The sequence below is a fragment of the Scyliorhinus torazame genome, chromosome 9 (genome assembly GCF_047496885.1).
Source record: "Scyliorhinus torazame isolate Kashiwa2021f chromosome 9, sScyTor2.1, whole genome shotgun sequence".
In the NCBI taxonomy this organism is placed as follows: Eukaryota; Metazoa; Chordata; class Chondrichthyes; order Carcharhiniformes; family Scyliorhinidae; genus Scyliorhinus; species Scyliorhinus torazame.
In genome coordinates, this window is record NC_092715.1 from 269,542,670 (window position 1) to 269,564,775 (window position 22,106).

The 22,106-nt window shown below is 48.1% G+C and overlaps 1 protein-coding gene across 5 annotated transcripts in view; it reads right to left on the minus strand.

Moving 5' to 3' along the window:
• LOC140429915 (MOB kinase activator 3B) overlaps positions 1–22,106 on the minus strand; it is a 220,385-nt gene that overhangs the window by 100,135 nt on the left and 98,144 nt on the right. Inside the window, exon 1 of one of the 5 annotated variants that reach the window (XM_072517487.1) lies at positions 17,768–17,875. The exons of the other annotated variants lie outside the window; for them this stretch is intronic. The gene's annotated coding sequence lies outside the window, so the exon portion shown is untranslated. Of the gene's footprint in view, positions 1–17,767; positions 17,876–22,106 lie in introns of those variants that run through there. 5 annotated transcript variants of the gene reach the window in all.

The following is a 22,106-nucleotide window of genomic DNA, read 5'->3' on the forward strand; positions in this document are numbered from 1 at the left end:
CCAGAATATAGAAATCTTTTATGCTCTCCTTGGGCCACCGCTTACCGGTACAATAAAATTGAATAACTGTGCCTTTGTTACCATGACCTTTGTTAAGTCGTAAACTCCACCTTACCTGCCTTTGAAATTCAGCAACTGAAAATCCAAATCTTCATTATTTCCTGATGCAACTTCCTACCCATGTTGTGTTTACTGGTAGAACAGTGAACTTGGCCATATTTACTGGAAGTACCAACCTTTACGCTTCGCCCCATTGATGTTTTCAACTCTGTAGACACTCTGGCTGGGATTTTCCAGCCCTTCCCACTGCGGGATCGGGAGATCCCACTGAAGGTAATGCCCCCCCCCTGCGGAAGGCCAATGGGGAATTGCCTCTGCCGCCTGAAAATGCACCCCGGAAAATCCTGGGGCGCGATTCTCCGACCCCCCGCCGGGTCGGAGAATCGCCGGGGGCTGGCGTGAATCCCGCCCCCGCTGTGTCCCGAATTCTCTGCCACCAGAGATTCGGCGGGGACGGGAATCGCGCCGCGCCGGTCGGCGGGCCCAACCTGGCGATTCTCCGGCCCGCGATGGGCCGAAGTCCCGCCGCTGTCAACCCTCTCCCGCCGGCGTGGATTAAACCACCTTTTGAACGGCGGGACAAGGCGGCGCAGGCAGGCTCCGGGGTCCTGGGGGGGCGCGGGGTGATCTGGCCCCGGGGGGTGCCCCCACGGTGGCCTGGCCCGCGATCGGGGCCCACCGATCCGTGGGCGGGCCTGTGCCGTGGGGGCACTCTTTTTCATCCGCCTTCGCCATGGTCTTCACTATGGCGGAGGCGGAAGAGTACCTCCGCATGCGCGGGGATGACGTCAGCAGCCGCTGATGCTCCCGCGCATGCGCCGCCCGGCGAAGACTTTTCGGCGCCGGCTGGCGAGGGGCCAAAGTCCTTTCCCGCCAGCCTTGCGGAGCAGAAACCACTCCGGCGCGGGCCTAGCCCATCAAGGCGAGGGCTTGACCCCTAAAGGTGCGGAGACGTCCGCACCTTTGGGGCGGCTCGACGCCGGAGTGGTTCCCGCCACTCCATCCCGCCGGGACCCCCCGCCCCGCCGGGTAGGGGAGAATCCCGCCCCTGATCTCTGACTTCAATTTAATTAAATCAGTTACACACACACTTCTAACTTTGCTGTAACTTGGAGCAAAAGGGATCAAAGGATATGGGGGGGGGATTTGGCTAATGAATTGGACAATCAGCTGGGATAGTAATGAATGGTGGAACAGGCTCGAAAGGCCAAATGGCCTCCTCCTCTTCCTATTTTCTCAGTCAATGTTTTTATGTTAACTTTTCTGGCACTAATTATGCTTTTTGAAGTCGCCGTGCGCCACAGAGACTGCATTACTCTCTGCTACCTCATCCAAAACTCAACAAAATTAGCTAAACATGATTTTCCCCTGCTGGCATTCCTAAACTCATCCACATGCATCCAAGAACTATGTCCGAGAGATCACTGTGCGTAAATCAGCCACCACATTTACTTTCGTTACAACCAAGACAACACTTCAAAACTCCAAAAGTAGCTTTGAAGTAATAGCTGAGTCACCTCCGATGGGCAGTAAGTCACACACAGCTGCCCGTTGCTCCTATCAGCATCCCAGCCCATATGGAACCAATCTCTTTTTTTGATCTTATTCACCCTGGGCCCCTGCTATAACCTGGTACGCTATTGCATAGAACTTGGTATAATGCTGTTCTTGGAGCCCAAACAAAGCTCTATTCACCACCCCCACCTATTTGTGTAACATCTTACTGATCATGTAAACTACAAACAGCAAAGGCCCCAACACTGATCCCTGCCGGACCCCACTGGACACAGGCTTCCAGTCAGAAAAACACCCCTCGACCATCACCCTCTGCTTCCTGCCACTCAGCCAATTCTGGATCCAATTTGCCAAATTTCCTTGCATCCCATGGACTCTGACCTTTGCTATCAGTCTCCCATGTGGAACCTTATCAAAAGCCTTGCTGAAGTCCAAGTAGACCACGTCAAATACATTTCCCTCATTTACTCACCTGGTCACCACTTCGAAAAACTCAATCAAGTTGGTCAGACAAGACCTCCCCTTGACAAAACCACGCTGACTGTTCCTGATTAATCCCCGCCTCTCCAAATGCAGATTAATTCGGACTCTCAGAATTGTTTCCAATAGTTTCCCCACCACTGAGGTTAAACTGACGGCCTGTAGTTTCCTGCTTTATCCCTTCCTCCCTTCTTGAATAATGGAACCACACTGGCTCCGCAGGGTAGTGTCCTGGGCCCCAACCCTTTTCAGCTGCCTCATCAATTATCTTTGTTCCATCATAAGGTCAGTTTGCTGATGACTGCACAATGTTCAGCACTAATCACAACTCCACAGATACTGAAGCAGTCCAAACCATATACAGCAAGACCTGGACAATATTCAGGCTTGGGTTGATAAGCGACAAGTAACATTTGTGCCACACAACTACCAGGCACTGACCATCTCCTACAAGAGTCTAACCACCACCCTTGACATTCAATAGTATTACCATTGCTAAATCTCCCACTATAAATATCCATTGACCAGAAACTGAACTGAACTAGCCATATTAATGCTATGGCTACAAGAGCACATCAGAGGCTACGACTCCTGCGGCGAGTAACTCATCTTCTGACCCCTCCCAAAGCTTTTCCATCATCGCCAAGGTACAGGTTAAGAGTGTAATGGAATGCTCTCCAGTTGCCTGGATGATCGCAGCTCCAGTAACACTCGAGAAGCTCAACACCATCCAGAACAAAGCAGCCCCGCTTGATTGGTACCCATTTCACAAACATTCACTCCCTCCACCACCGACAAACAGTGGCAGCCGTGTGTACCATCTACAAGCTGCAATGCAGTAACTCACCAAGGTTCCTTAGACATCACCTTCCAAACCCACGGCCATCTAGAAGGACAAGGGCAGCAGATACCTGGGAACCCCACCATCTGGAGGTTTCCCTCCAAGTCACTCACCACCCTGATTTGGAAATATATCGCCTTTCCTTCACTGTCGCTGGGGCAACATCCTGGAACTCCCTCACGAATAGCACTGTAGATATGCCTACAACACATAGACTGCAAGAAGACAGCTCACCACCACTTCTCAAGGGCAACTAGGGATGGGAAATAAATGTTGACCTAGCCAATGACATCCCCATCCTGTAAATTAATTACTTTTTAAATTATTTTATTTTAGAGTGTGGCTGGGAAACTGTAGGAATATATACAAAATTTTGGCCAGAGCACAGGTGTGCTCAAAATTGAGCGCAAGACACCAGCTGTCGATTTATAACATGGATTTATACTGTGGACCACGTTATAGGAACCAATTTGGTCTTGGCCGCAGAATGGGATTTGTCACTAGCCGTGGATTCACAAGAAAATAGCAAAGGCACTCTACAATTCATTGACTTCACTCAAACCAGATACTGATTGAACAGTTAACATTTTCGCTGCAGTATCACTGCTAATTAGGGAGCTCTTCTGTGTCCCTATCTCTGAGCCAAAAAACTTTGGGTTTGGCCACATCAAGCGAGTTTGTAATGTGGCCGAATAGGTCAATTATCAACCTGTAAGTTCAATGGGAAAGAATCCTGGTCAGTTGATAAGCCACTGGCAACAGCCTCGTGACCTGTTCCAGGAAAATGAGCTGTGGAAACAGACTTGAGCACCTGCTTCGCCTGCCTCACCTTCACTAAGAATGGGAAAAAAGAGAAGGATAACGGCGAATTGGACAGCGGGGAAAAATGCTTCATGTATCAGAGAAAGGAACAAAGGAAATAAATTGTAATTGCTTGCTCAAGATTGTGGAATTATTTTTAAACTTTACTTTAAAGATGTGATGGAGAGGTTCTCCTGAGTAAATATTAGTGAAATTGACCGCGAGTTCAGCCTTTGGCAAATTACATGCAACACAAACGACTCAACCTGACATTCTACTGTTTTCTGAGCAGATTGAATCATTATTTTCATCTCTCTTTGCCATTAAATATAACATGACCTCAGTAATGTGTGAGTGTTTTTTTATTCAATTTACATTTTATTTTAAGAGATGTGCATCTGTAATGAAAGTTTGCCGTAGATCAGGTCGTCTTGTGACGATGTGATATCACAGTCACATGGAGCGTCATGGGGAGCGTCATGCAGGGTTACCTGGAGCCTCGGACAGAGGTGTGTACGAGAGTTTGTATGTTTAGTTAATAAACCTCCCGTTTGTTGAAAGGCCCTTGTGCAGTTGTTGATTTTTTTTGTTATAAATTTAAAGTATCCAATTAATTTATTTTCCAATTAAGGAGCAATTTTTAAAAATTTTTAATAAATAATTTTTATTGAAATAGGGGCAATTTAACGCGGCTAATCCACCTATCCTTCGCATCTTTGGGTTGTTGGGGGGTGAGACCCACGCAGACACGGGGAGAATGTGCAAACTCCACACGGACAGTGACCCGGGGCCGGGGTCGAACCCGGGACCTCGGTGCAGTGAGGCCGCAGTGCTAACCACTGTGACATCGTGCTGTCCTCGTGCAGTCGTTGATTTAATGGACCACACAGAAGTACATGGTGTCATGGCTGGCAGTGTGGCACAGGGGGTCTGGCACGGGGACTTTGAAACATTGGCCCACTTGTCTTTGATGAGAATGTGGTGGACAATTGGGACCGGTTCAAACAGGAACGGATCATCGTCTCTGGGAAACAGCAGGGTTTAGGAGGGAAACAGAAGTGTGTCCAGTTTGTGGAGTGCTCAATTACAGCTGCCTGTGTGCACAATTGATGAACAACTGTTTCAGCCAAATGGGTACAAAGTCCCATATGTGCGCCATGATGGCTAAGGGGCTGGTTTAGCTCACTGGGCTAAATCGCTGGCTTTTAAAGCAGACCAATACAGGCCAGCAGCACGGTTCAATTCCTGTACCAGCCTCCTCGAACAGGCGCCAGAATGTGGCGACTAGGGGCTTTTCACAGTAACCTCATTGAAGCCGACTCGTGACAATAAGCGATTTTCATTTCTTTTTTTTTTCATTTCATTTTCACCGATTGCGATGAAGCAAAAGGTCTTCAAAGAGCTGCATTGAATGATAGAAAGGAACATAATTACCCCAGTGGAAGAGGCCACAGAGTGGGTTTCGGCAAATGGAGCCATGGTGAAAAAAGATGGTACAATTAGGATAAGTATCGACCCGGTACAGTTGAGTGCTTCTCAGGCCACATCGCCCCAGGAAGACATTAGATGCAAAACGCGGATTTTGGCAAATCCCGCCGGATCTGGTTCCTCAGGAGCGACCACATCCGTGGCCCCAGTCGGCAGATACCGCTCTCTCCGAATACCATCTCTTCCGGCAGTGAGGAATTCTCATATTCAATGAGGATGGAACAGCTCTTAGCAGATCAATCATATTGATGTTATCCTGATCTGGGGTCGCACTGTTGCAGAACATGATGAGCATTCTCACCGTGTCCTAAACAAAATCAGGGATCTCACTTTGAAGCTCAGCCCTGCAAAGTGCCACGTCAACATCAGTCGGGTGCAGTATGTGGGCCATCTGCTGACAGATGCTGGTGTTAAACCTGAAGCAGAGAAGACTGCGGCCGTACTCCACATGGATTCCAGTCGATAAGCACACGTTACAGCGTTTCCTGGGTCTGACAAGCTAGCTCTCACAGTTCATTCCTTGCGATAGTGAAACCACTGGACCACTTTGTCAACTCCTACATCTGGACATCGAATGGTGTTGGCAGGAACACCAGAAAGCGGCGTTCAGCAGACTCAAACGATCATTGGTATCTCCACCAGTTTTACAATACTTCAGTGTCCAAGCTCCTGTCCTAATCTCAGCAGATACGTCACAACATGGATACAAAATGGTCGACCAATAGCATTTTCCTTTCCTCGAGGACGCTCGCTGACACGGAAACTCGATCTACACAAATCGAAAAAGAGCTCCATGCCCTGGTCTTCAATAATTCCGGGTGGCACGGTGGCGCAGTGGTTAGCACTGCTGCCTCACGGTGCAGAGGACCCAGGTTCGATCCTGGCCCTGTGTCACTGTCTGTGTGGAGTTTCCACATTCCCCGTGTCTGCGTGGGTCTCAACCCCACAACCCAAAGGTGTGCAGGGTAGGTGGATTGGCCACGCTAAATTGCACTAATTAACCACTGTGCCACCGTGCCGCCTCTCTATGCTGCACTCCTAAACCTGTTTAATCTACCCGATAAGGCCTGCCTTATCAACTCAACGGCATTCTCCAAATGCAACAGGACCAAGATCCCGACTGCCAAGGCCATGATGTAGCCAGAACTTGTACCCAATGCGCATGAGGCTGCTGCAACGCAAATTAAACAACAAGGTTCACTACAACAAGCACGCCCACAATCGATGTATCTAGAATCAGGCCGCATTCAGACCGCACAAGACTAAGTCCAGTTAGCAGTGGTCAATGACAAGGTCCTGCAGCCCAACAGCTACATGGTGGCCTCCGATGACAGCCATTATATACGCCATCGCCGTCACCTGTTGTCAGTAGCCGTGCCAGCACTGGGCACTGGCAGCTAATTACTCAGATTGACCACTTTTCCTGGATCTCAGGCCCCACACACCTCCTTCAACCCGGATGCTGTTGGAATCCTGCATGGCGGGTCCACAATGCACACTGCCGATAGGACAGTCCTACCTACTCCTGCTGGGGTCTATACATGTTCCCGAAACTTCAGCAGGTTCACCAAGTTCTATCGGGACTTTGTCACATCTTAAACTATCTGGACAGTCCAACTTCATTCTGCCTGTTTTAATTCTTCCATTCCAGGCGCTGAGGACCTGGGCCACTGCCCGTGTGGAGTTTGCACATTCTCCCCATGTCCGCGTGGGTCTCACCCCCACATCCCAAAGATGTGCAGGCTAGGTGGGTTGGCCACGCTAAATTGCCCCTGCATTGGAAAAAAATAATTGGGTACTCTAAATTTATTGCAAAAAAGATTATTTTGCCATTCCCTCAAGTTATCCTGAAAGAAGAGGGCACATAATGGACACTCAGCGGTATATTACACAGCGCAAAGTTAGGGGCACCACGGTAGCCTTGTGGATAGCACAATTGCTTCACAGCTCCAGGGTCCCAGGTTTGATTCCGGCTTGGGTCACTGTCTGTGCGGAGTCTGCACATCCTCCCCGTGTGTGCGTGGGTTTCCTCCGGGTGCTCTGGTTTCCTCCCACAGTCCAAAGATGTGCAGGTTAGGTGGATTGGCCAATGATAAATTGCCCTTAGTGTCCAAAATTGCCCTTAGTGTTGGGTGGGGTTACTGGGTTATGGGGATAGGGTGGCGGTGTTGACCTTGGGTAGGGTGCTCTTTCCAAGAGCCGGTGCAGACTCGATGGGCCGAATGGCCTCCTTCTGCACTGTAAATTCTATGATAATCTATGATATGTACCAACTTTAAGAGCAAATTGGTGTTTCAATGTTCGAACACACTGTTGTATACTGAACAAAGAGAACAGACATTACAGCACAGGAACAGGCCCTTCGGCCCTCCAAACCTGCACCGATCCCGTGTCCTATCCAGACCAACCGCCTGTACCCTTCTGTACCCCGTCTGTTCATGTGCCTATCCAGACAAGTCTTAACGGTCGCTAACATAGCTGCCTCAACCACCTCACTGGGCCGTGCATTCCAGGCCACCACCACACTCTGTGTATAAACTTCCCCCGCACATCTCCACTGAAACTTTCCCCCCTCACCTTGAACTTGTGCCCCCTTGTAATTGTCATTTCCGCCCTGGGAAAAAGCCTTTAACTGTTCACCCTATCTATTTTATGAACTTCTATCAGGTCGCCCGTCAACCTCCGTCTCTCGAGGGAGAACAATCCCAGTTGATTCAATCTTTCCTCATAGCTAATACCCTCCATACCAGGCAACATCCTGGGAAACCTTTTCTGTACAATCTCTAAAGCCTCCACGTCCTTCTGGTAGCGCGGTGACCAGAATTGGACACAGTATTCCAAATGTGGTCTAAATCTTTTGTAAGTTTGTTGCTCTGTTTGTACATACTTAGTTGTACACAGTTCTGTGCGTACACTGTTACATCTCACATCGCCGGAGGCCCAAACTAAATGGGGAGGATGTGGACCGGGTTGTCACGTGACCATGTGATGAAGCAGTCACGTGACACGTCACAGGGGTGGAGATTGGCAGGATCACCCTCGATCTCAGGCAGAGTAGGTTTGTAGGAAAGTTTATGTTTAGTTAATGAATCTCCTGTTTGTTGCAATCATTGATTTAAAAGTTAAGTTGTCATCGTCCCAGATGGTCAGAAGCTGCTTTCCCCTGTGAGGGGAAGAGCTGACTGGTGCTGATTTAACCGTCTCCAAATCTACTCAGGTCTAGAAGTGGAAAATTCAAACATCTACTCCATGTGGCTTCATATTTCAAGTGGGCAAAATATGAAATTTTACCACCTTGCGACAATACCACAAATCCCTTTATGGTACTCAATATTCACAAAGTCATATTCCAGTCTTCATCATATTTTAAAAGTGGAATAGAATCATAGAATCATAGAAGTTTACAGCATGGAAACAGGCCCTTCGGCCCAACCAGTCCATGCCGCCCAGTTTTTACCATTAAGCTAGTCCCAGTTGCCCGCACTTGGCCTATAACCCTCTATACCCATCTTACCCATGTAACTATCTAAATGTTTTTTAAAAGACACAATTGTACCCGCCTCTACTACTACCTCTGGCAGCACATTCCAGACACTCACTACCCTCTGAGTGAAGAAATTGCCCCTCTGGGCCCTTCTGAATCTCTCCCCTCTCACCTTAAACCTATGCCCTCTAGTTTTAGACTCCCCTACCTTTGGGAAAAGATGTTGACTATCTACCTTATCTATGCCCCTCATTATTTTATAGACCTCTATAAGATCACCCCTAAGCCTCCTACGCTCCAAGGAAAAAAGTCCCAGTCTATCCAGCCTCTCCTTATAACTCAAACCATCAAGCCCCGGCAACATCCTAGTCAATCTTTTCTGCACTCTTTCCAGTTTAGTAATATCCTTCCTATAATAGGGTGACCAGAACTGCACACAGTATTCCAAGTGTGGCCGTACCAATGTCTTGTACAACTTCAACAAGACGTCCCAACTCCTGTATTCAATGTTCTGACCAATGAAACCAAGCATGCCGAATGCCTTCTTCACCACCCTGTCCACCTGCGACTCCACCTTCAAGGAGCTATGAACCTGTACTCCTAGATCTCTTTGTTCTATAACTCTCCCCAACGCCATACCATTAACTGAGTAGGTCCTGGCCTGATTCGATCTGCCAAAATGCATCACCTCACATTTATCTAAATTAAACTCCATCTGCCATTCGTCGGCCCACTGGCCTAATTGATCAAGATCCCGTTGCAATCCTAGATAACCTTCTTCACTATCCACTGTGCCACCAATCTTGGTGTCATCTGCAAACTTACTAACCATGCCTCCTAAATTCTCATCCAAATCATTAATATAAATCACAAATAACAGTGGACCCAGCACCGATCCCTGAGGCACACCACTGGTCACAGGCCTCCAGTTTGAAAAACAACCCTCTACAACCACCCTCTGCCTTCTGTCGTCCAGCCAATTTTGAATCCAATTGGCAACCTCACCCTGGATCCCGTGAGCTTTAACCTTCTGCAACAACCTACCATGCGGTACTTTGTCAAAGGCTTTGCTAAAGTCCATGTAGACAACGTCTACTGCACTGCCCTCATCTACCTTCTTGGTCACCCCCTCAAAAAACTCAATCAAATTTCATAGATTTCATTCGTGCCGGGAATGTTGATCTTGTTTCTTGAACATGTGCACGGTCCTTTGTCATTGTACTGGGATCCGAGGTGGAAATTTGCTGCATTCCTATTGAAGCATCTACAAACCTTTCACAAAAGGCAAATCCCAATGAATCACAGATCATCCCCTCGTGCCATTTCCAAGCTGCCCAGGACCCGGGGCGGTACACAGAGTGAATGATCAAATGTCTGTCTGCAGGGGGCTGGTGTGTCTTTTGCATCCTCAACGCACCAGTCATTCTTTATTATGTTAATGCCATTGTGCACAAGGAGTGCAGCTTTGGTTAAATCTGCGCTGGGGCAATCACTTCAGAAAACGCCTAACCACTTACATCAAGTTGCCTCCTGCAATTAGATTTTCACTGGAAGCAGAGTTTTAACAGCATGATTGATCTGCTCGATCTTCGCAGCCAAGCGAGCACAAGAGAACAGGAGGAGGAATAAACATAATATCATGGCACTAAGTGCCAACACTGAGCTGTCTTTGTAGTTCTGCTTTTACAAATGCAAATAGTCGCTTTAACTGCTATAGTGAACTCTAACTGCACATAAAAGAACTTTCTGCAGATGCCAGAGTCCTTCAAAGTAAGGGGCATCTCTTTCGAAATATTAGATTAGTGATGGTAGTGGGCCACAATTTGTTTAGAAGGATTTAATACAAACAGGGATAGTTAAAAATAAAATGTTAAACCCAGTACATCAAGGGAATGCAGAGAATTAGAGAAACCTTCTGTTACAGAAACGTTGCAAATTATTATTCAATTTCAAGTACTTGAAAGCTAAACATACTTCAGAAAATAAATCTTTACCACTATCCTTTTCAAGCTCAGGATCGCGACCTGCCGGTGGGTCGCAGGTGGGTTTCGGGAGAGTCGCGGGGCCATTGTTCGCGGCGTTCCCGATCGTGGGAAGAAGTACCCAACAACCCGCGACCGGCTTTCAGAATGTCGGTCATCGCGGGAATGCGTGCCCCCCCCCCCCCCCCCCCCCCTCAGCAGTTCGCAGGCCCGAAACCCAGCGAGGCAGATTGACTCATCTTCATGTCAGCGCGCTGAGCAAGGAGCAGGTTCTTTTTGAAAATCGATCGAATCTCCTCTCCAGAGGCGGCGGCAGAGAGCAGGTCACGCGCCCCGTACACTGACATCACGTGTTCTGGGCCCGAGAGAGATTCCTCCATTTTGCAGCTGCCAGCAGTGCTGGAGTGAACTCCAGGGCCTCTGGTGAACAACCCATGAAGAAGCTGAAAACAGGAACAAAGCAGCACAAGGATGATTTTTTGAGGTATGGGTTTATTAATTGTGCCAATGCAAATCACGATGCAAAGCTCATGTGTGTTACATGTAGGGAAGTACTGGCAAATGAAACCCTCAAAATTTCAAAGGCATTTGAAGACTAAGCATGGCGAGTTCGAGGACAAACCTCTTGATTTTTTCCCCACAGATGCCGTGAGAGCTTAAATCATCCACTGAAGCCCTTAGCAGAAATGTAACATTGAATGACAAAGCAAGTGAGATCGTGAGGACCAAGCAGGCTCACCTGTCACATTAAAGGTAAGCAAAAATGGTGGGTCGCAAAAGTTGACTGGCATGGGTCCCAAAGGTCGGCCGGCGTGGGTGCAAAGGTCGGCCAACGTGGGTCGCAAAGTTTGGCTGGTGTGGATCCTGAAGAATAGATGGTTGGTAAAAATGGGTCCCGGGCAAAACAGTTTGAAAATCACTGTTTTAGGCAACCCTTGACTTCAGTATGATGGGATGAAGATGGTGATGATGGTGTGAAGGTGGTGATGATGGTGTGAAGGTGGTGATGATGGGATGAAGATGGTGATGATGGTGTGAAGGTGGTGGTTCGGCTGCTGCAGGAGAAGGTGTGGAAATCAGCAACTCTTCAGGAAACAACTGTGAATATCAACGACTGCCAATATTGGTGGGACCAGGCGCTCCGTTTGCCCAAACAGGGCACAAACATGACTTACGCAGACCGTTTACAGCCACTGCCACTGGTTGCGAATAGCAGGAGCTGCCACATATTCTGTATTGTGCAGAGTAAATGGGGTAGATCTCACCCCACGGCCCACTAACCAGACCCTAAACGTTACACAACTGCTCCTGCTCAGAAGTCAGTCCACGATGCACAAAAGGTATATTCATCATTTTCAAACAATAACATACCATGCTGGAGATACGCAGCAAGGTCATTAACGTCTGAAAGGCAACAAATTGTTTCACGATGTAAGCCATTCTGCTCCTGAACAATGTGTGACCGTTTCTGAGCAGTTTTATTTCTTCCACTCCACTCCTGTCAAACTGAGGTTAATATTTAACAATGATACTTACAGCTACACTGAAGTTGTGATCACCTGACTTCCCCAAATTCCAACCACTTGTTAGCTTTTAGTTTAAAGTTTAAACAATGGCCCAGAACTTTCTCAATGTAATTTATTTACCTGTTATAATGCAAATTGCTTCTAAGTCCTGCAGAATACACAATGTTGCTCACGATGCCTGAAGAGGGCGATTTAACTGGTGTCAACATTACAGACCGAAAACTCTCCAACCAAATTGTTCAGCTGACATTTGTGTTTGCATTCAAAGAGATGCAATTTACTTTGAGAATTGTAGATTCTACTCTGAGAAAATAGGGAGTGCATTCATGTTCCCACACTCCCAACATTTACTGGAGCAGGATTTCAGGAGAGGAATTGTAATCTGGAAACCTGGGCGTCGGGCGGTCTTAATTCCAGGCTGTGAATGTTTATTTTAAAATTGGTTCTCCAATCAGAAACAAACCTGTTTGACAAACTTGGCTCCCGATTGGGCAGGGAGCGTTTCAGAAAGTTTGAAGCTGAGGGTCAGGCAGTTTGTTCAATTTCTTGGTGGTTAGAGATGGGAAGGAATGGGCAGAGTTGCGGTTCAGTGGCTGATCGGGCCTAATCAGGTGGATAGATGACAATCGCTAAGGAGATTGGAGGGGGTCACTGAAGGGGCGACAGATGATGACGGGAGGGGCTATGACATTGGTGATTACTTCAGGCTCCCAGGAAGAGGATGTGGAGTCGGGATGAGAGGTGGAATTTTCCTGTAATTTGGTAGTGTCAGGATCTGACTGAAGACCGCTGTGTATCTCTCCAGACGCACACATCAGGGGCTGGTTCTCTCTTTCAGCAGCTAAGTGCCGGCAGAAAAGGAGAATTTGTGGGCGTTTTACGCCACCAAAATCAGTACCGAACCCTTGCTGCTTCTGGGGCTGGTGAGGGTCGAGCAGCGGCGGCAGGTAAAACCCCCGCGCCAAAAACGGCGAGCGATTCGCCTGGTCCGTAGCCGCGCATGTGCACGGCGACGTCCTGCAACAGTCGCGCTGTACAACATGGCGACGGCCATGTGCGGACCCAACCCACCATCCGTGACCCCGCAGGCCACCCCCTGGCCAACCCCCATCAGTCCCCCCAGTCCTCGCGGAAGCCCCCCCCCCCGCCCCTGGCCAGCGGCACCGATCCCGGCTGAGTGTGGCTGCACAGGGTTCCCGATCACTCAGACCACACGTCAACCGTGCGGTCGGGAACTCGGCCCATCAGGTGCGGAGCATCTCGGAAGAGGACCTGCTGATGACAAGCCAAGGCCGGCACGTGACACGATTACGCCACTTCCGTGGGGGTGGAGCATGGCAGACCAACATCAAACTGGCACTGGCCCCCATTTGGGAGTCAGAATGGATTCTCCGCCCGATCTCCGATTACGATATTGGCATCGGGCAAAGGAGGATCCTGCCCCAGATCAACGGCCACTCCGCCAAAACAAGTTGGAAGCGTGGTTTAGGCCGTCAGTCTGGCGGGGTGGGGCCTGATACAGCCCACAAGGCGGGCTCCGCAGAGATCAGGGCACCATATTTAAAGGGTGCCCCAATCAGCACGGAGATTAAACATCCATTATGCCCCCCCCCCCCCCCCAAAACCACCACAAAGGTATTGAGGATTCACAGAAACATAGAAAATAGGAGCAGGAGGCCATTCGGCCCTTCAAGCCTGCTCCGCCATTCATTATAGTCATGGCGGATCATCCCAGTCAGTAACCTGTTCCCACTTTTCCCCCATGTCCATTAATCCCTTTAGACCCGAGTGCTGTATCTAACCTCTTCTAGAAAACATACAGGGCACGCTTCAACTAACTGGGAGCAAAGTCCCACAGCGAGTGCATTTAGCGAATGTTTCCCGACGCTCGCAGTACTGAGAAACACAAAACTATACAACGCGACTCGCAATGTTTGGGGGGCCTCAGCGAGGAACGCACAGCCGAGGCCACAGATAGCGTTTTGTGTACAGAGAGCTACACCTCCAGAACTCCCCATTGTTGCGGGGAGTCCCGTTGATATTATTAAAATGTATTTAAATGAAGCCCCCGCCTTTTGTGGACGGGAGCCGCGTTGCGTCACCAGCGAGAGGCAGGGAAAATTGGGAAACGGGATCTCGGCAGTGAGAATCCCATTTCCCACCTCTGGTGAGAATTTGCATCCTTGTCGCCATTTACCCAGCGGCGAACGGCGGCACAAAATCACCCCCGAGAGATAGTATCGCTTTCCGGTCGGGCCAGGAGGAGGCACTCCTGCTGCTCCTGGTCCACAAGCAGTGCTGCAGGTGCACTTACCAAATGGGTCTAGTCCACCTCATCTTCCACTTGCTGGGCTACAAAATAGAAAAAATGTGAAAAAAGAACTCTGCCCCCTTTCAATGAGCGATCCACCTCCTGAGATCAATTAGACACTAATTCCCTAACCCCTCCAAAACCAGAATGGGGTGGCCCTGAGTCAGGTTGGGTTCTTGTTACCTCACAGCTGACCCAAATCCACCCATTTGGGGGTTTTGGAATTACCCCAATTAGGTTTATTGCCGATATGCCGACCAAAAGTAACGAATAAAAGTTAACCAATTGCTACAAAAGGGCTAATCGCCTCCTCCCGCATCCCCCGCAACCCCAATTTCTCAGCCTGATTTATGAAAACGAGTAACGGGCTTTGTAATTCTTGTTATAGGCAAACTAACATTCCTTAGAGATTAATTAGAACAAAATTAGGTCCCAGGAAGAATTCCCAGGAAAGACCAAAGGCAAAGATTAGACACAGGTCCCAAGGAGTCAAGTTGAAAGAAAGGAACAGAGCGACAAGCTCTGAGTTAAAGAGGAAACTGAAGGGAGCAGACTTGACGTAAAGCAGATTTGAGCGAAGGCCTGAAGATCCAAGGAGGCCGCCAAAGGTTGGTGACTCCTTATTGTGGACCTTTTGGATCAGTGATGTTCTGTTTGGCCCAGCCGAGGATCTGGAACTGTCCTTGGAAGGTGAAGTTTGAGTGTACTCGGAGATCCAGGGGAAAGGAATCTTGGAAGGAGTGATTGAAAACCTGGAGGTGGATCCTTGTTCAAGCTATCTGTTTGAGAAATGCTTGGAGAGAATTCCAAGGCAGGTTGCTCGAATGCCGAGATTTTAAACCCTCGTGAGAAAGTCAAAGTTTCCTTGAAATTGATTGGCTCACAACGTGACAAACGTCTGGATGGGTTGGTGAAAAATCCATGGCATCTGCTTTGGTCATTTACTTTGGAGTGTGGTGTGTCCGACCAGAGTTTGCCTCTTAATTCCCATTCTCTCCATCTCATTTCAACCCAGCAGTTCTTGGTGGCCCTCTCCTTTGTCTCCATCCCAACTCACCAATCTAAACTTTTCTCCTCTTCCTACTTTCCTCTTCCTCCTCATCACTGAAATCTATTTCCCTTTCTCTCATGGTGCCACTGAATGTTGTCACTGATGGAAGTGCCGGAGAATTCCGTGTTGCATTCCAGCTGGGATCAGGACAGGATGGGGCCGGTCGGTCCTGTGAGTGGCCCCTTCCGGGTTTCCTGATGGTTGTTAAACGTTGCGATCTGAGTTCTGCCCACAATGGGCGGCACCCAGACTTGTAGTTAAGAGAGCTCGAAAGCTCCTATGCTGACGCCAGATCTAACCGGCCCCCAGGATCTACCAGCCTCACCAAGGAGATCCCAGCCGGGCGGCGTTTAGCACTGGCCCCACAAACACGGACCAGGCGGAACGCCACTTGGGCCGATTTCCCAGGGGATCGGAGACCCCTGGGTGGTTGGTATCGGGGCAGGGTGGCACCTCGGCACTGCTGATGCCATCCAGGCACCCTGGCGGTGTCAGCCTGACACCTTGGCATGGCCACCTGGGTTCCCAAAGCATTGCTCAGAGACACACTGGGAATCAACGTTGCGCTGATTTCTCTCTCTCTGCCATATTGAGCGACGCTCTCAGTTCACAGTGATAAAAACAAAGCCAAGAAGAGGCAGGGAGAGGACAAATATTTCCTTTTGTACTTAATTGCATAGGTATCAACGAACATTACGTCTTCCCATTTGAGGGACCAATGGCAGAGTGAGCCACCTTGCTTGTTTTGGGTCACAGTAGCTTTCACTCGCAAGGAACAGGAGTCAAAAGAAATGGCGAAAGTCTTTAATAAACCAAGAATTTTGTATGTTCGGAGCAGACAGCTGGAAAATTCCAGATTACGAAAGGTAAATCTATTCGCTGTTGTAGTGAATTTACGGTCTTATGCTATATAGCTAACAGCAGGCGTCTTCCTAAATATTTCCAGACCCACTCTGTGTTCAGGATTCTGCGGAAAACGTCACCACACGGGGAAACAGTTCCACAATGTACATCAACATCAAATTTGCAGCCATTTATTGCCAAGCAATAAGAACACACCCCATCTGTGTTCTCAGGTGGGCATTAAACACGCTATGCCAATATTTATCCCTCATTATCACTAAAACAAAGGACTTGGGACACAGCGGGTAGCCTATCTGCCTCGGAGCCAGAAACTCGAAATTTAAGTCCCACCCCAGGGCTTGAGGACCAAGGAAGGTGCATTTATAACAGGGGCAAAACAGCCTTATTATTAACCCGCAAATCCTTCCAACACACGTCAATGGCTGGGTTAGAGTGGGAGGGACTCCTGGTCAGCCATATTTGCTGTGGAGTGACACCCTGAAGCTTTAATCCTGTGGCAGCCTCTTTCAGAAAAAAAACCTTACCATGGGGACAGGTGAAAGTCTGCCTTGTGCACTACCAGGTACGGGAAACGAAGCAAGAAAATCACCGACACAAATGATCTGGTCATTATCACATTCCTGTGTGTGAGATCTTCCTGTGTACAAATTGGCTGTTCTGTAACATACATTACATCAGTGACTGTACTTCAAAAGCACTTCACTAATTGTAAGATGCTTTGAGACATCCTGAAGTTCTATATATATATACAAATCAGTCACGCTTTTCTTTCTCTCTGCACACTGACATTGCACTGAAGCACCTTCACACTGGATCTTGAGGGATTGACTGCGAGCAATAGGGTGGCACAGTGGTTAGCACTGCTGCCTCACAGCACCAGGGACCCAGATTCAATTCCAAACTGTGCGGAGTCTGCACGTTCTCCCCGTGTCTGCGTGGATTTCCTCCGGTGCTCCGGTTTCCTCCCACAGTCCAAAGATGCGCAGGTTAGGTGATTGGCCATGCTAAATTGCCCCTTAATGTCCAGGAATGGTGAGGTGCAGTTATGGGGATAGGGCAGGGGAATGGCTATAGATAGGGTGCTCTTTCAGAGGGTCAGTGCAAACTCGATGGGCTGAATGGTCTCCTTTTGCACTGTAGGACGTTTTTGGTTCTGCGGTTAATAGGTTAGAGTAAATAGTTTAAAGCAAATCTGAACTTTATTCAATAAGAATACTTGACTTCCAAAATCTGTCCTGTATGATTATGATGTGAATTGAAACACAGGCAAACTGACTGCTGGGATCATACCTCAGCCTGTCTTCAACAGCTTCATTTATTTCATTTCAGGATATTCCGAGTGTCCTACTCCAAAAACTACTAACCTGCTATATATCACCAGCTTTTGCTGTTCCTGCTTCTAATCTCTTGTCTCCGACACATTCCCAACATTCACGACTTCAGTTCATTTGTGTTCATTTGGTTAATTAGTCCCGCATTTCCCAACACCACAAGTGGAAATTTCAACGTTGCTGAATTCTGCAGCTAAACGATCTTTGTGTCAATGCAGCCCACATCTGTGAGGGATTAGGTTTTCCAGAGTGCCTGAAATCACTACACTGCTCAACTTTGAAGTTTGCGACCTGAACGCCGGAAATGAGTTGAAAATGTCTTAAGGAAATGGAACCTTTCAGCCAAGATCGTTCCTCAGAGTCCCACAGATACAAACAAAACATGGTTCACTTTCTTCAAAAAATCCTCAGTGATAATTGTATTATTTTCTGATTGAAACAACATGATTAATGACTAAAACAGCCTCACAGTTCAGGTAGTCAGGATCCAAAGTGTAAACTGTAGAGAGAAAAGGAGCTCAAAGTCTTTGAACCAAACTCTATCCTTGAAGATTTAATTCCATCCAACAATCACTGCCCCCAATCCCCAACACTGATACAGTCTCCATTTCCAGTGTTGAAAGTGGCAAAATTTGAGCGCTCTCTCTCTCACACACACACACACACACACACACAACAGCGAATACTTGGGAACACCACCATCTGCAAGTTCCCCTCCGAGCCACTAATCGCCCTGTACCCACATTGTGAGGAATCATTTAAAAGAACTTGGTACATGGGCAGATAATTGTCCCCACTAGAAGAGCTCCTTGGTCAGGGGGTAATGGGAACCTGGACCAGGTTTCACAATAATTCCCCCAAGCCTAATGCAACCATGTCAAACTGACACAAAACCAACAGTAAAAATGCAATTAGTACCTGCTCAACATCAATGAGGGAGGGTGTGCCTGATAATGCAGAATGTTGAAACACCATTTCTCTGGAATAATCTGTTGCAAGTTATCGCCTGTAATTCCTACAAGGTGCGTTCATCACTCTGTAACGCCAGTGTGTGGAGATGCTAAATAATGGAATATTGCGCACAATTCTGGTCGCCAGACTACCAGAAGGATGTGGAGGCTTTGGGGAGGGTGCAGAGGCGGTTTACCAGGATGTTGCCTGGTCTGGAGGGTGTTAGCTATGCGGAGAGGCTGAATAGACTCGGACTGTTTTCATTAGAAAGACGAAAGTTGAGGGGTGACCTGATAGAGGTCTGCAAGATTATGAAGGGCATGGATAGAGTGGATGGGCAGGCACTCTTTCCCAGGGTGGAGGGGTCAGTCACCAGGGGGCATAGGTTTAAGGTCCGTGAGGCAAAGTTTAGAGGAGATGTGTGAGGCAGGTCTTTTTACATAGAAGGTGGTGAGTGCCTGGAACGAAAGAGAAAATGCTGGAAAATCTCAGCAAATCTGGCAGCATCAGTAGGGAGAGAAAACAGCGAACGTCTCGAGTCCGATGACTCTTTGTCAAAGCTTTGCCAAGACTTGCTGAGATTTTCCAGCATTTTCTCTTTCGTTTCAGAGTCCAGCATCTGCAGTAATTTGCTTTTATCCAGCGGTGAGGGCCTGGAACGTGTTGCCAAGGGAAGTTGTGGAAGCAGATACATTAATGGTGTTCAAAAGGCATCGCGACAAATACATGGATTGGATGGGTGTAGAGGGATACGGCCCAAGGAAGTGCTGAGGGTTTTGGCCAACGTTGGTACCATGACCGGTGCAGGCTTGGAGGGCCGAAGGGCCTGTTCCTGAACTGCATTGTTCTTTGATGACTTCCTTTTTCCCTGATAAGTGTGAGGGACAGAAATAAGTCATCCAAGGACATTTTCACGCGTGCTCTAGTTGCTTCAGAGAGGGCGCTAGGAGTCGATCGTACTACCTGCCAGCCAGGAACGTTATGTAGCAAGTTGGGTTGTCAAGAGAGAGGTAAAAGTTCAGGAAATGTTTCTGAAGAAAGTGGGCAGTGTGGTGAGAACCAGTGATGCAGCAAAGCACAGGACACATCATGGTGATGAAGGGTAGGGTGAGGTAGGTTTTCATCTCCACAGCATCACTGGGGAAGCCAGGTACTTACACACAGATGGAAGATATTTAATCCTTTGCTAACATATTAGGATAACAATCAGTTCTGGACAAACTAGGGTGGCACGGTGGCGCAGTGGTTAGCACTGATGCCTCACGGCGCCGAGGTCCCAGGTTCGATCCCGGCCCTGGGTCACTGTCCGTGTGGAGTTTCCACATTCTCCCCGTGTTTGCGTGGGTTTCGCCCCCACAACCCAAAGATGTGCAGGGTAGGTGGATTGGCCACGCTAAATTGCCGCTTAAAATTGGGAAAAAAATGAATTTATAATAAAAAAATAAAGTTCTGGACAGACAGGAGATCACTTATTTTCTTCACTCTCAGGCTGTGAGCGCTATTGGCAAGGCTCAGTATTTGGTACTTACCCCCAATTGCCCTCAAAGAGATGGCAGTGAGCCACATTCTTGAGAATCGCCAGGCTTGTTAGGCTATGTCAAAGAGGAGTGGAGAGCCAGCCACTCTGCTGTGGGTCTAAAGTCACATACTGGCCAGACCAGGTAAGGACAGTAAACATCCTTCCGTAAGAGGGATTAGTGAACTGGGTGGCTCGTCACAACTATCCAATGGTTTCATGGTCACCATTATCGAGGCTAGTTTTCGATTGCAGATTTGTTTAATTAACGGAATGAAAGCCCCCCAGATGTCATGCTGAGATCTGAACTAATTTCCTCTGATTATTATTCCAGGCTTCTGAATTATGGCTTCAGTAGCACAACCACTGTGCCAGTGCTCCCTGCTTTGCTCAACACTTAATGCTTGGCTCAGAGTGTTGAATTGAGGAAAAGAGACCTTCCAAGGGTTAGGCAGTAATAAAGCAGCCAGGTATAAACTCTGTCCAACTAATTGTGAGTTATAGAATATAAACTCCCAGTACCAGGCAGCTGGCTTTAGTGTGGGTGAGTAAGAGAAAAGGAACGTCATGTACTTCTTTATTAGGAAACTGTAAAAAATCCCCTCCATTCCATGGCCAAAAATCCTTGAGCTTAACATCCACCCACTTTTATTCCTGTTTTGCTGCCAATGATGTGTTTATTTGTTCACGGGATGTGGGTGTCTTTGGCTAAGCCAGCATTTATTATCCATCGCTAAGAAGGTAGTGGTGAGTTGCCTTCTTGAACCTCTGCAGTCCCTGAGGTGTAGGTACACCCACAGTGCTGTTAGGGAGGGAGTCCCAGGGTTTTGACCCAGCGACAGTGAAGGAACGGCCAATGTATTTCCAAGTCGGGATGGTGCGTGGTTGGAGGGGAGCCTCCAGGTGGTGGGGTTCCCATGTCGCTCCTGCCCTTGTCCTCCTAGATGGTAGACGCTGTGGGTTTGGCAGGTGCTGTGTAAGGGAAAACCTGTAACAAAGTTACTGCCGCCATTCTTTTCGCAAAGCACAGTTTTCCACCTACCAACCTTGTTGATGAATGGGCAGGGGTGGGGCATTAAAATCAAGCTCTAGGGTGCAAATGTTGGCCGTTTAATCAAGTGTCCAATACTCTAGCAGTCACTTTTATAATGGACCTGCACAATGCCACAGAAAGTGGCTGGTTTAGCTCACTGGGCTAAATCGCTGGCTTTTAAAGCAGACCAAGGCAGGCCAGCAGCACGGTTCGATTCCCGTACCAGCCTCCCCGAACAGGCGCTGGAATGTGGCGACTAGGGGCTTTTCACAGTAACTTCATTGAAGCCTACTCGTGACAATAAGCGATTTTCATTTTCATTTCATTTCAAAGTGTTAGCCGCGCTGTTAAATGAGCAGAGAAGGATTCCAGCCGGACATGTTTGTTGTGGAGTCCACAGCCTGATCTTTAATGGGCCAGAAACCTCTCACTTTCACATCATCAGCACAAATAAACGTTTCCATTGTGAAGGACTGCTGAAAAGCCTTTGCGTAGAGCACACACAAACCATTAGTTTCTCATAAGCAAAGAGTAAAAACAAAATGCACTCGAGGGACCTGACATTTGATGTTTATCCTCGCTGCCTTGCTGATGAAATTATTTAATTGTGGGATTGATGTTTTATGGAATTACTGTCATTACCCACAAACCTGTTCTATTTGTTGCAAAGCATAAACTAAAGTAATAGGCGATCGTTTAAATTAATTCCCTATTTCTTCATTTCAATCCCCCTTTACCTCCTTTCCTTATGCCGCCGTGTCACTCTCAGAGCGTTCAATCTGCTCTAAAGGCCATTTCTGTAATCACTGGAAAACCACAAATGGCTGAGGTGAGTGATTTGTCTCCCGTTTGCAATACAAACAGTAACGGTG